At 45.1% G+C, this 10,791-nt stretch overlaps 1 long non-coding RNA gene across 1 annotated transcript; it reads right to left on the bottom strand.

Annotated features, from left to right (window-relative positions):
* Window positions 1–56: 56 nt before the first annotated feature.
* On the bottom strand, window positions 57–7,828 carry LOC134172516 (uncharacterized). The gene is made up of 3 exons (XR_009967954.1): window positions 7,697–7,828; window positions 3,607–6,822; window positions 57–232 (listed from the first exon to the last, which is right to left on the bottom strand). It is a non-coding gene; the product is annotated as an uncharacterized LOC134172516 (long non-coding RNA).
* Window positions 7,829–10,791: the final 2,963 nt, after the last annotated feature.

Raw genomic sequence — 10,791 nt, 5'->3', positions numbered from 1 at the left:
TTTGGAAGACTTTAGGACTCAACAGATCACAAAGCTGGTCAAATAAAACAAGTATCTGATTCATTTTGGAAGATTTTAGGACTCAACAAATCACAAAGCTGGTCAAATAAAACAAACAGCACCACTTACCTATCAACTTAGATGTCAAATCTATAGCCCAGCTGTGCCCTTCAAGTAAACGTGGATCAGTGAAATGGTACAAAGCAGGACCAATTAGAATGAAAGGTGGAACCTGGAAATGGAAGGAAAAGGCCAGGTTTAGAGTATTCTGTACTGACTGCTCTTTTTTGCTCAAGTTCCAGAGGGAAGAGAGACAGCTCTAATGGTGCTAAATTCTGCCACTTCCGTTGACCCATGTACCTGAACTATGCAAGTTCAGACACATTGCTCAGGATCTGCTCAGTCCTAGTGACCATCACTGCAGTCACTGCAGAGAAAGCCCAGAACCCTTCAGAAGGCAGAGCATGTCAGACAGACTAGATAGGGTTCCCCAGGACTTTGTCTGAGATCACAGCTGACCCCGATTTGAGCAGGACACTGGACTAGAGACCTCCCAAGTCACTTTCAGCCTGAGTTATCCTATCATCCTACAAACAGCCCATCCTTGTTTTTTCCACTGGGACTAATTTTGTTTTCTGGTAACTTTCTTTAAACCAGAACCACAGCAGTTAATTCCTACAGAAATCCATCAATGTTACTATCATAACCCTCTGGCCACACAATACCCTCAGCCACTTTAGGGCTCACAGGGATCTACTGAATTGAGTTCTCTGGTTTAGCTGAAAAAAATCCAGAGGGAAATATGGAGAAAGTATCCCTTTTCATCAGTCCTGTTTGCTTCCTTTGTACTTCATTGTCTGTCTTCTGTTGGGATAAGGAGGACAAAAGTTCTAAACCTCTTTAGACCACTCAGTGGTCTAAATTAATTATTAAATTGTATGTATCACATCGTCCAGTGTCTGTGTTCTGAAAGAGTTCCAGTCTTTTCTCAGCAGAATCCTTCCTGGCTCCTAACCATCTCCAGCAGTATTCCCGAATCCACTTCGCTCCATTGCTTTATCTGAGACGCATTGACTAGTACTGCAGACAGCAGACTGCTGATACTGCTGCTGAAGAAGTTTTGTATTGTTCGCATTCCCTCCTCATCGAGGCTCTCCAGAGCCTAACATCTTATTTGCTTTGTTTTGAAAGCATCCGCTTAGCTGAGCAAAGTTTTTACCTGAACAAAGACACCCAGGGCTCTTCCAGTGTCTGGTATCATTAAGGTGTTCCCTATGATTTATCTGTTTTCCCACCACCATGCTCTGCTTTACCGCCTTCCACGCTAAGTTCATGATCCATAATGCATGTTACCTGCAGGTTGGAGCCTGCTGGAACCACCTCTGATCTCAACAGAGCTGAAAAAGCTGCGTCACTGCCCAGTGCGACCACCAGGCGTGTGCTGAGGTGCATTCAGAATGAACCCTTGGATGCTCTTTGCTACTTTTCAGCCAGTTTCCTCTCTCAGACCATTTACGATTCACAATACCATTTACCATTCTTTATCTCTTTCCACTTTTCAAAGGATTTCTGAGCAAGCTACATGAATTTATTATTTCCTGCTTTGTTGACAAATTCAAAGCACTTCATTAGACTATGGCGAGACAGTCTACTGGAGAAAAAAGGCTATCATATTGACAAGATGCTAACAGGTTAAAAATACATGAAGACAGATACCTACAAACAACTTTACGATCATTTCAATCTGTTTAATAGGTACATATAAAAGACTTACTGCCTTGTAACTACTCAGTTCAACTGCAGAATCCTTCTTAAAAACAAAACAAACCCCAAACAGCAAAACCCAAACAGGTAAAACATCTGCTACCCTGCCACCTTTCTGAGCAGATTCTCTTTTAACAATGGAAAGCATATTTCTTTCAACAGTCCACAACTTGACTCTCTTCTGAGCTCTCAAATATACACCATCTGGGCCTGTTCACTTGCTGTTTTAAACTGCTTGTTCCAGGAACAATTCTCCTGCCACTTGAGCTTCCAAGAACGTGCCATCATTATGGCTAGAATGCTGTTTAGGCCTCAACAACTTGCACCCAGCAGATATCTTTTCTCCTCTTGACCCCCTCAGTGATGCCTCAGTACATACCATCCTCAATTGCTCATCTCTAAGGAAAGCCGGACTCTATACCTTCAAAAGAGGGAAATGACATGCTACCTTGGGAGCAATTTCCTGGGTTTCACAAGAAATGCCAGCACAAGTGGGATTATTTAACCCTAGAAAGCAAGGAAAAAAGTAACCTTTGTTTTCATACATACCATTTCCTTGTGGTGAAAGGACAAATTATCCCATCCTGCAGACAAATCCTCTCCCCCCCATCTCTTGGCTGGTGACATAGCCTAGCAGGCAGCTGCATTCCTGACTGGCTGTAGGAAGACCCAGTGTTGAGTCTGCAGCACCTGTCTCCCCCAGGCAGGAAACACAGAGCAAGGCCATGTTTGTGCGCTAGGCAGTGGGTTGCTGCAGGAAGGGTGGCACCTTTCTCATCAGGAGCAACTTTCTCCCGCTTCCTCCACCAGCAAGAACAACATAGGAGTGGTCTTGACAGTCCTGTAAGGCTGGCCAGAATGTAATGGGAAGTCAAAGAATGGGATCAAAGTGACTGACATCACCTTAGTCTTCAGAAATCAGTTAACTGTAATGGCCTGCATGAACTTGGACTGCTAATACCAGTGGTGACAGGGACATGATGATGGGATGCATGCTGCTGCGCTGGCACTGATAGTAATGCCCTCCTCTTTTCTTTTTGTGAAAGCTGTGGCCTACAGATTTCAAGGTTGGTAACAAAACTTTCAATCAAGCCAGTCCAAATACGGCAAAGGGAAAGAATTTCTGCAGTGTTTCTTCTGGAAACCACACCAGAAGGCAATCCCTAGGGATTCTTTCAGACCAAATCCTGTAACAAAAATCTCCCCACAGGTTCCTGATGGAGAAGAACTTACATGTCAATAGTATAACTTCTGAAAACGCACACTATCCTCCATACTTTTAGAGACTCCTCACTACTGCCTGTTCTCTCCAGCTCCTGCACTAACCAACACCTTTATTGCCGACACTACTCTGCAAAGACACAGCACCAGACCTGTACAGCGCAGGGTCTCTGTGTTCAAAGAAGTGCAAATAAATGTACACTGAGGACAGCAGTGCTTATTCTGTGAGGAGAGAGCAAATGTAAGTACGGAAAAAGGAATTCAAAGTCAGGTACCAGTTCTCATGTACCTGGTCCCTGACAGCCTTCCTGTGCCAGAAAAGGATGACAAAACCAGACATGGAAAATAGGAAATGACAAATTAACTCAAGTCTGTATAAGCAAGGAAATGATAACTGGAAAATCATTATCAGATTCTAAGGAGCAATCTTAGCATTGACCAGTATCAATGTCTACCTGACATTACCCACTTCCATTACCTGATATCCCATCAGAGTACCATGCTCCCATTTGTTTCCCAGACTATTCTCCCCCTGCTAGTAACTTGTACATATGGCAAAGCATTTCATAACCAGTAAAAAATCTATCATATTCCAGGAATTAATTTTGTATCACTACTTACATGACAAAATGTCCCTTTCGAACACTGTAGAGAACAACCTTACTTCATAAAGCACTCCACTGAAAGAGAAAAGTCTTTACTTTCTACCTCCTCTGGAAAGATAAAGGGGAAGTGGATATAAAAATAAAAACTAACGGTTGCTCAGGTGCAAATGCTCATGGTTTGTATGCAAACACAGTAGCATACAGATCAGAAATATATGCAGCTGGTGTTTCAAAAATGGTTATTTGACTGAAAACAACAAGAAATTACTAATTTAAACAGAAAAATACACTTGAGAATTAAGGACTGAATAAAAACATTTCAGAAGAGGCCAATAAGAAAACAACGCTTCTTAAAACATAACTTGGTTTTCAGAAAAAGAAATCAGACTAATAATAAAAACAAATATATAAAATAACAGCATGGTAAGGGAATGGGATAGCACTGACTATAAGCAATGGATTGTGTTAACACAAGGAGGAGGTAAAATTACCTAAGATTATTTATCTGGACAGAAAAGTTAAAGACTTTCCAAAAGATCTTTTGGTGTGCATCAAAACCAAAAAGAAAAACCTGCCAAGGCCATTAGATCATTACAAAACAAAGTGTAGAACTGTTAAAACTGAGAATACAAATATTCTTGCAATATCCACCCCACAATGTGCCTATTCTAACAGTGATCCAAAGCATACTGAAAAGCAGCTATTGAAGGTGTTTCCGTAAACAGATCATTTGCAAGTAGAAGTCACTGTGATTTTTCAAAAAGGACAATTAGGGAAGTAAACACTCATATTTCAGACTGAGATCAACACCAGACTGTGAAAGAAATGGCTTATATGGGAATTGATGAGTAAGAATGGATAGAAAAATTAATACTAATCAACACAGCTTTATGAAACCCAAGACCTCCTATGTTAAGCTAATATGTTTTTAATGAGACCTCTATGTGTTAACACAGGTGTAATCTTTTTGTAAGCCGTTAAAGAAGTATCAAAGGACAAAATGATTAATTAAAAGCATACAAAATCAATACAACACATTTAGAATTATTAAAACATAGCTAGGTAAGTTTCAAATTGCAACTGCAAACAGCAGTTGATGCATTGACGGCATTATGTTTCTAGCAGCATCCCACAGGGATTAACTCTCTGCCTATCTTGTTTTTCTATTATTTAGACTTAAGAAATGAGTTGGAAGAGACATACACCATCACTGATCAAGCTGTCTGGTCAGGCAGAGGAGGGAACTACTGAAGTTGATGACAGAGAGGCAGATTGATGCAAGCCACTTGGTAAACCACTGCAAATCTCAATATAAAGTCCTGCATTTTGGACAAGCTTACTTACAGGATAGGTAAATCTAACCTGGAAAACAACTACAAAGGAGTTTGGAGTCTGGACAGATGTTGAAACACTGGCAGACCCCTGTGGGAGTCTGTAGCCATACTGATACAAACGGGTCTGTATTTCTTGTAGTGGGTACACGTGAACACTATGGTGATATTCTTACAGTGCATCTAAGGCATGATTCCTTCCAAGGAGGAAGCACTGCCCACAGCACACAGAGCCAGTGGCACATGGCTTAGGAACACAGCTGGTTCAGGCTGCCTTTTCAGTCGCCAGTATACAACCTCACCCAGCCATCATTCTTTCATACTGATCACAACATGACCCTGTCTCAGGTGTCCAACATCACTCTCATATGGATAATTCTGACCATGGCAAAATATTCTATCATTGTGCAGATCAAGAATAGAGTAATAAGCGTTATGGATGTTTGCAGCAAGAAAATCAACTGAGTAATTAATGAAGTGAATATAAAGAGAAGTAAGAACACTTCAATGTTATAGATCCAAGCCATCTCCTTTCCAAGAAATGTTATTCTAAAGGGCACATTCACTGTGTATCAGTTCTACTGATACTATTTTTTTCCCCAAAAGTGTATTGTCTGATTTGTGATTATCATCACAAACCCAAATGTAAGGTGAAATTTAACACAGCATCTTGATTTCCCCACGTTCTCTAAAATAGAAAGATGCTTGCATTGGAAAGGTGACCAAATTCATGGATTTCTAAAGCTAAACTAATAACATATATTTTACACTAATGTTTCATTAATTTATAACAATTAATAACTTGTTGTCAGCTAAAATTATACAAGAGCTACAATAAAATACCCAACATGCTATTTTGCGCACATGCTGCTTCATAATATTTCCATGCTGTCATATCTGTTCTCCATACTCCAGCACCCACCATAAGCACACTTTGTTCAACTATTCTGAAAATATATTTGTACATTCTTTCCTATTAAAACATCTTCTTTTATTACCTTAGTTCCTTCACCTTCTCAATATCCAAATATATCGTTACCTAGAAGACTGATCTGAGTGTTCTGGGAAACTCTGGTGTCAACCAACGACCTCAGGGATGTGCAGATGTGTACCATCCATGGACTGCTATGATAACAGCTAGAGGTCAGCTCTCAGGCAATGATGTCAATCTCTTTGTGTTCAATTTTCAGAGAAAACTCTGGGCAAAAGCCTGGCCTACAACTGAGAACCCCAAAGCACAGTTGGAGTTTCACAAGCGTACAACGTGTCAAACATCCCGTCTAAATTGCTGTTTTCTATCATTTGACAGGTTCTTTTTCTGCAGAAAAAAAAGTGTAATAAAAACTGACCCAGTGGGAAAAGCAAATGCTCAAAAGAACTTGAGGTCCATTTTCTTCCAAATATAAAGGCCATGGTAAATTTTTTTCCTGTTTCTGCCTCTGACACATGCGCATAGTGTATAGCAACAAAATGACTTCTGCATCTTCTGAAAACTATTTTAATCCAAGCAGCAAAAACAAAGAGGAGAGCAGGGAGATGAACAAGAGGATTCTAGGCAGATACGAAAGCCAGCCACCCAAGGGTCTCTTTTTCTCACCAAAACAGGGACTTTACCTGGATGGTGATTTTTTGAGAGTTTATACAGAAACCAACAGACTGAGCACCAGTCAACATTTCTGCCTTTGGGCTCTACTAGAGTCAAACTATTAGGTACAAATAACATATGTTCTTGCCCAGCAAATGCGTAATTTTGGCTTTATTTTAAACCATCATGGTTCTTTTGAGAAGCACCTGTGTATCTGCAGGACCAGGGACAAAGTGTTGTCAGTAAACCAGGCTGCACCATCTGTTTCCCCTCAAGGCAGAGGATTCCCCACACACTGATCCTTGGGCCCTCAAGCCTGGAAGAGAACGACAAAATTCCATGTTGCTTCATGAAACAGCTGACAAGACTCCTCATAGCATCACAGAATGGTCAGGGTTGGAAGGGATCCTCAGAATGGTTTTCCTTTGTCACACTGCTGGAAATAAGTTTGCTTCAAGACTGGATCATAGAATCATATAATCATAGAATGGTTTGGGTTGGAAGGGACCTTAGACTCATCCAGTTCCAACCTCCTGCCATGGGCAGGGCCACCTTCCACTAGAGCAGGCTGCTCCAAACCCCACCCAGCCTGGCCTTGAACACTGCCAGGAATGGGGCAGCCATAGCTTCTTTGGGCAACCTGTACCAAGTTGTTAATGAACCTTCCCAGCAGTCAATGCTTGCTAAACTCTTGACACTGTCGCAATCAGCCCTTCTATTGAAGAGCGTTGCCTCTGTCACTGAGGTTTTGCTTTTGATGCCATGCTAACATCAATGCTGCGCTTCACCCTACCGAGCCGCACCGGAGCAATGAGCCACCCATCCAAACCCAACCGGAGCACCCCGAAACGCGCTGGTAGCGCCCCGCGGCTTCTGCTGCCGGCGGTACCTGAGGGGCCCTTGTGGGCTCACTCCGGGGCTGACCTCGGGCTGCACACCCGGCAGTGCTGATGCCTGTGGCGGCCACAACACCCGCCCAGCACGGGGAAGCGACTCCCGCTTCTCAACGGGTATCGCCAACCCCACGACTCAACACCACCGACTCGCCGCCGGCAGGTGGCGCGGCGCCGCGCTGTTGGCGCCAACGTCATGACGTCACGCCGCCCGCCCGTAGCTCACCCGCACCGCTGAGAGGACTGCCCCGCACGCCTGCCCGCCCACGGCCGCCGTCGCCACGTCCCACCGCAGACTTCTCCGCCGCGGCACGAGCTCCCGCCGCTCCTAGCGCCCCGCCGCCACGGCGGGGAGTCCCGGTGCTGAGCCGTAGCGCATGCGCGGGGCACCAACTGCCGTTCCTGTCCCGTAACGGGCGCGGCGCGCATGCGGGAGGCGCTCGTTAGGGGCCCGCCGCAGCTCTAGCTCATGCGCACAAGCGAGGACCGCACCCTCCGTGCGCAGGCGCACGGACTCCCTCCCGCTGGTTGCCATAGTGATTCGCCGGCCCTTCGCGGTCCCAGTTGGCGTTGCCTCTCAGCGAGGCCGGGCGAATCCGCTCGTCCTGTTGGGGGGGGAACCGGGCGCCCCCCCCGCCCTCAGAAGGGCCGGAGCCTCCCCCTGGGCAGGCAGCGGCACTGGACGGTGCCTCCTGAGGCGGACGCTGCCTGAGACTGGCAGGGAGGCGGCCAGCGGGGGCTGCCGTGCTCCAGGGTGGCGGCGGCGGGCCCGGCCCCTTCCCCCCCGTCAGGGCCGCGGCCGAGCCTGAGGGTTAGAAAGTGCTGAGGCGTTTGGTGAGGGCCCCGGCTTTGCTGCAGCCGGCTCTGGGAAAAGTAACTCCAAAAGAGGAAAGCACAGCAGAGCACTTCCTGTTAATGTGTTAAAGAAGTCTGAGCTCTCGAAATACTCGTATGCAGCAAAATAAAAAGTGTAAATAGGGAGAGAAACACCTCCTGTATGACCATAGTCATACACAGAATGGTTTGGGTTGGAAGGGACCTTAAAAACTCACCTAGTTCCAGTCCCCCTGTACTATCACTGCATGTCCATGTAAGCAGTACCTAAGCTTCTTGTAGCTCCAACGGGTCCATGTCCTTATGCTGGGGGCCCCAGAGCTGGATGTGGGACTGCAGGGGAGGTGTCACAAGTGTGAAGTAGAGGGGGAGAATCCCCTCGCTCGACCTGCTGGTCATGCTTCTTTAAAGTCACTTGTTTTCACGTCTAAAAGCTGAGGTCCATGTCTGCAGGACGTGGAGCTGCAGCGAGGCCATGATAGTTGTAATACTCTCCTGCTCATACAGATATTAATGGAATTGTTGAAATTCCAAGGCAAGCAGTTACATGGCTCAAGCTTTTGCCAAGCTTACCTGTTGACAGAGCGTTGCCTTTTTATTTTGTACTTCTTACTATGTGGGGTTGAACAGGAAGATGGATGCCATTTTTTTCCACTACATTCCATTCAGGTTTAGAGACCTCATTCTGAGTAGTAACTGATTTAGGATCAAAGATTATTTAATCCAAGTTAATAGCTAATTGTGGTCAAAGGTCTGCAGGTATAAAACAACCTCAGATACAGTGGGAGGAGGTGGGAATTCAGACACTGGATTTGCGTTTTGAACACGTTTTGTGTTAAAATCAGGATTTCTTTCTCAGTGCTTGGTATGGATGCAGCAAGAACACAAATCAGTCCTGGAGAACACTTGTTAATAGGCCAAGAAGCAGAGGGAAGAGGTCCAGCAGCTCACATAACACACCCAGGCTGACGTTCCTCTACTAATTGTGAGCAATATGATGAATCCTTTACATATAACATTTATTTTTCCGTAATTATATCTTGATCTGTAATTTGGCATCACCAAATTAAAGGGACATTCCCATAGTACTGCCTGTTTGAAAAGCTTAGCTTATAGAAGAAAATTAACTACAACTTTTGAAATGGAACAAGCTCCTGCAGCACCAAGCATTTTCGCTTCTAGGAAAGCAATTTAGTTTTTAACCCATGCTAAATTAAAACAATTTTAGCTGAAAACCTTTGAATTTTAAGCATAGAATTGGTTATTTTGGCACAACTGAGGGGTCTGTTTTCTGCAGCGAATCGTCCCCAGGAGATGGAATGGACCTATGTCAGTATGAGAACCAAAAACTGATATGAAGAAATCCTTTGGTTTGTGTCTTTCAACACTTCTGCTAGTTTATTCAAGTTGTTTCTGAAATTGCTACACTTATGGGAATAAGCACTCTGAAGAACACCCTGCAAGAACTCGCAAGCGCACATTGCACATTTCATGTACTGAAAAATACTCCAGTCAGATGTACTGAGGCACCGCATCGGTTCCACGAGAACAACTATTACAAGTGGTAGTTAGTGAGAGCAGTCCTGCAGAGAAGGACTTGGGGGTGTTGATTGTTGAGAAGCTCAACATGAGCCAGCAACGTGCACTTGTAGCCCAGAAAGCCAACAGTATACTGGGCTGCATCAAAAGAAGTATGGCCAGCAGGCCAAGGGGGGTGGATTTTCCCCTTCCACTCTCATGAGACTATACCTGGAGTTCTGTGTACAGCTCTGGAGCACCCAAGACAAGAGTCATGTGGAGCTGTTGGAGTGAGTCCAGAGGAGGCCACGGAGATGCTCAGAGGGCTGGAGCAGCTGTGCTCTGGAGACAGGCTGAGAGAGCTGGGCTTGTTCAGCTTGAACAAGAGAAGGCTCTGGGGAGACTTTAGAGCAGCTTCCAGTGCCTAAAGAGGCCAACAAGAAAGCTGGAGAGAGGCTCTTGACAAGGGCATGTACTGACAGGACAAGGGGGAATGGCTTTAAACAGAGGGGAGATTTAGATGAGATATAAGGAAGAAGTTCTTTATTGTGAGTGTGGTGAGGCACTGGCACAGGTTGCCCAGAGAAGCTGTGGCTGCCACATCCCTGGCAGTGTTCAAGGCCAGGTTGGATGGGACTTGGAGCAACCTGGTCTAGTGGAAGGTGTCCCAGCCCATGGCAGGGGGGTGGAACTAGATGAGCTATAAGGTCCCTTCCAAACCAAACTGTTCTATGGTCCTAAGTCACAGTAACATTTTGTTGCACAACACCCTAAATGCAAAACTGAATTTAACAGCACCAAGTATTTATCAGAATAGGCGGGAGGACTCAGAGAGCACCTCCCCAAGGCACCAGAGACCTGCTGACCCCATCACACACCTGCAGTTGGGGAAAATTCCCCTCAGTGTTCAAAGTGATGCTGCACACGGCCGACACGCGTCTTCAGCCACACCAGCCTCCACATCACTGCTGCCAGGCAACGCTGCAGCCTCCAGCAATTCTGCTGCATTTCACTTAGTCAAATGCATTTTTCTAACCCAA

Source organism: Pezoporus occidentalis, unplaced genomic scaffold (genome assembly GCF_034315485.1).
Source record: "Pezoporus occidentalis ecotype Australia unplaced genomic scaffold, CSIRO_AGI_Poc_V1 ctg113, whole genome shotgun sequence".
NCBI classification, from domain to species: domain Eukaryota; kingdom Metazoa; phylum Chordata; class Aves; order Psittaciformes; family Psittacidae; genus Pezoporus; species Pezoporus occidentalis.
This window is presented reverse-complemented; position numbering and strand designations above follow the sequence as displayed.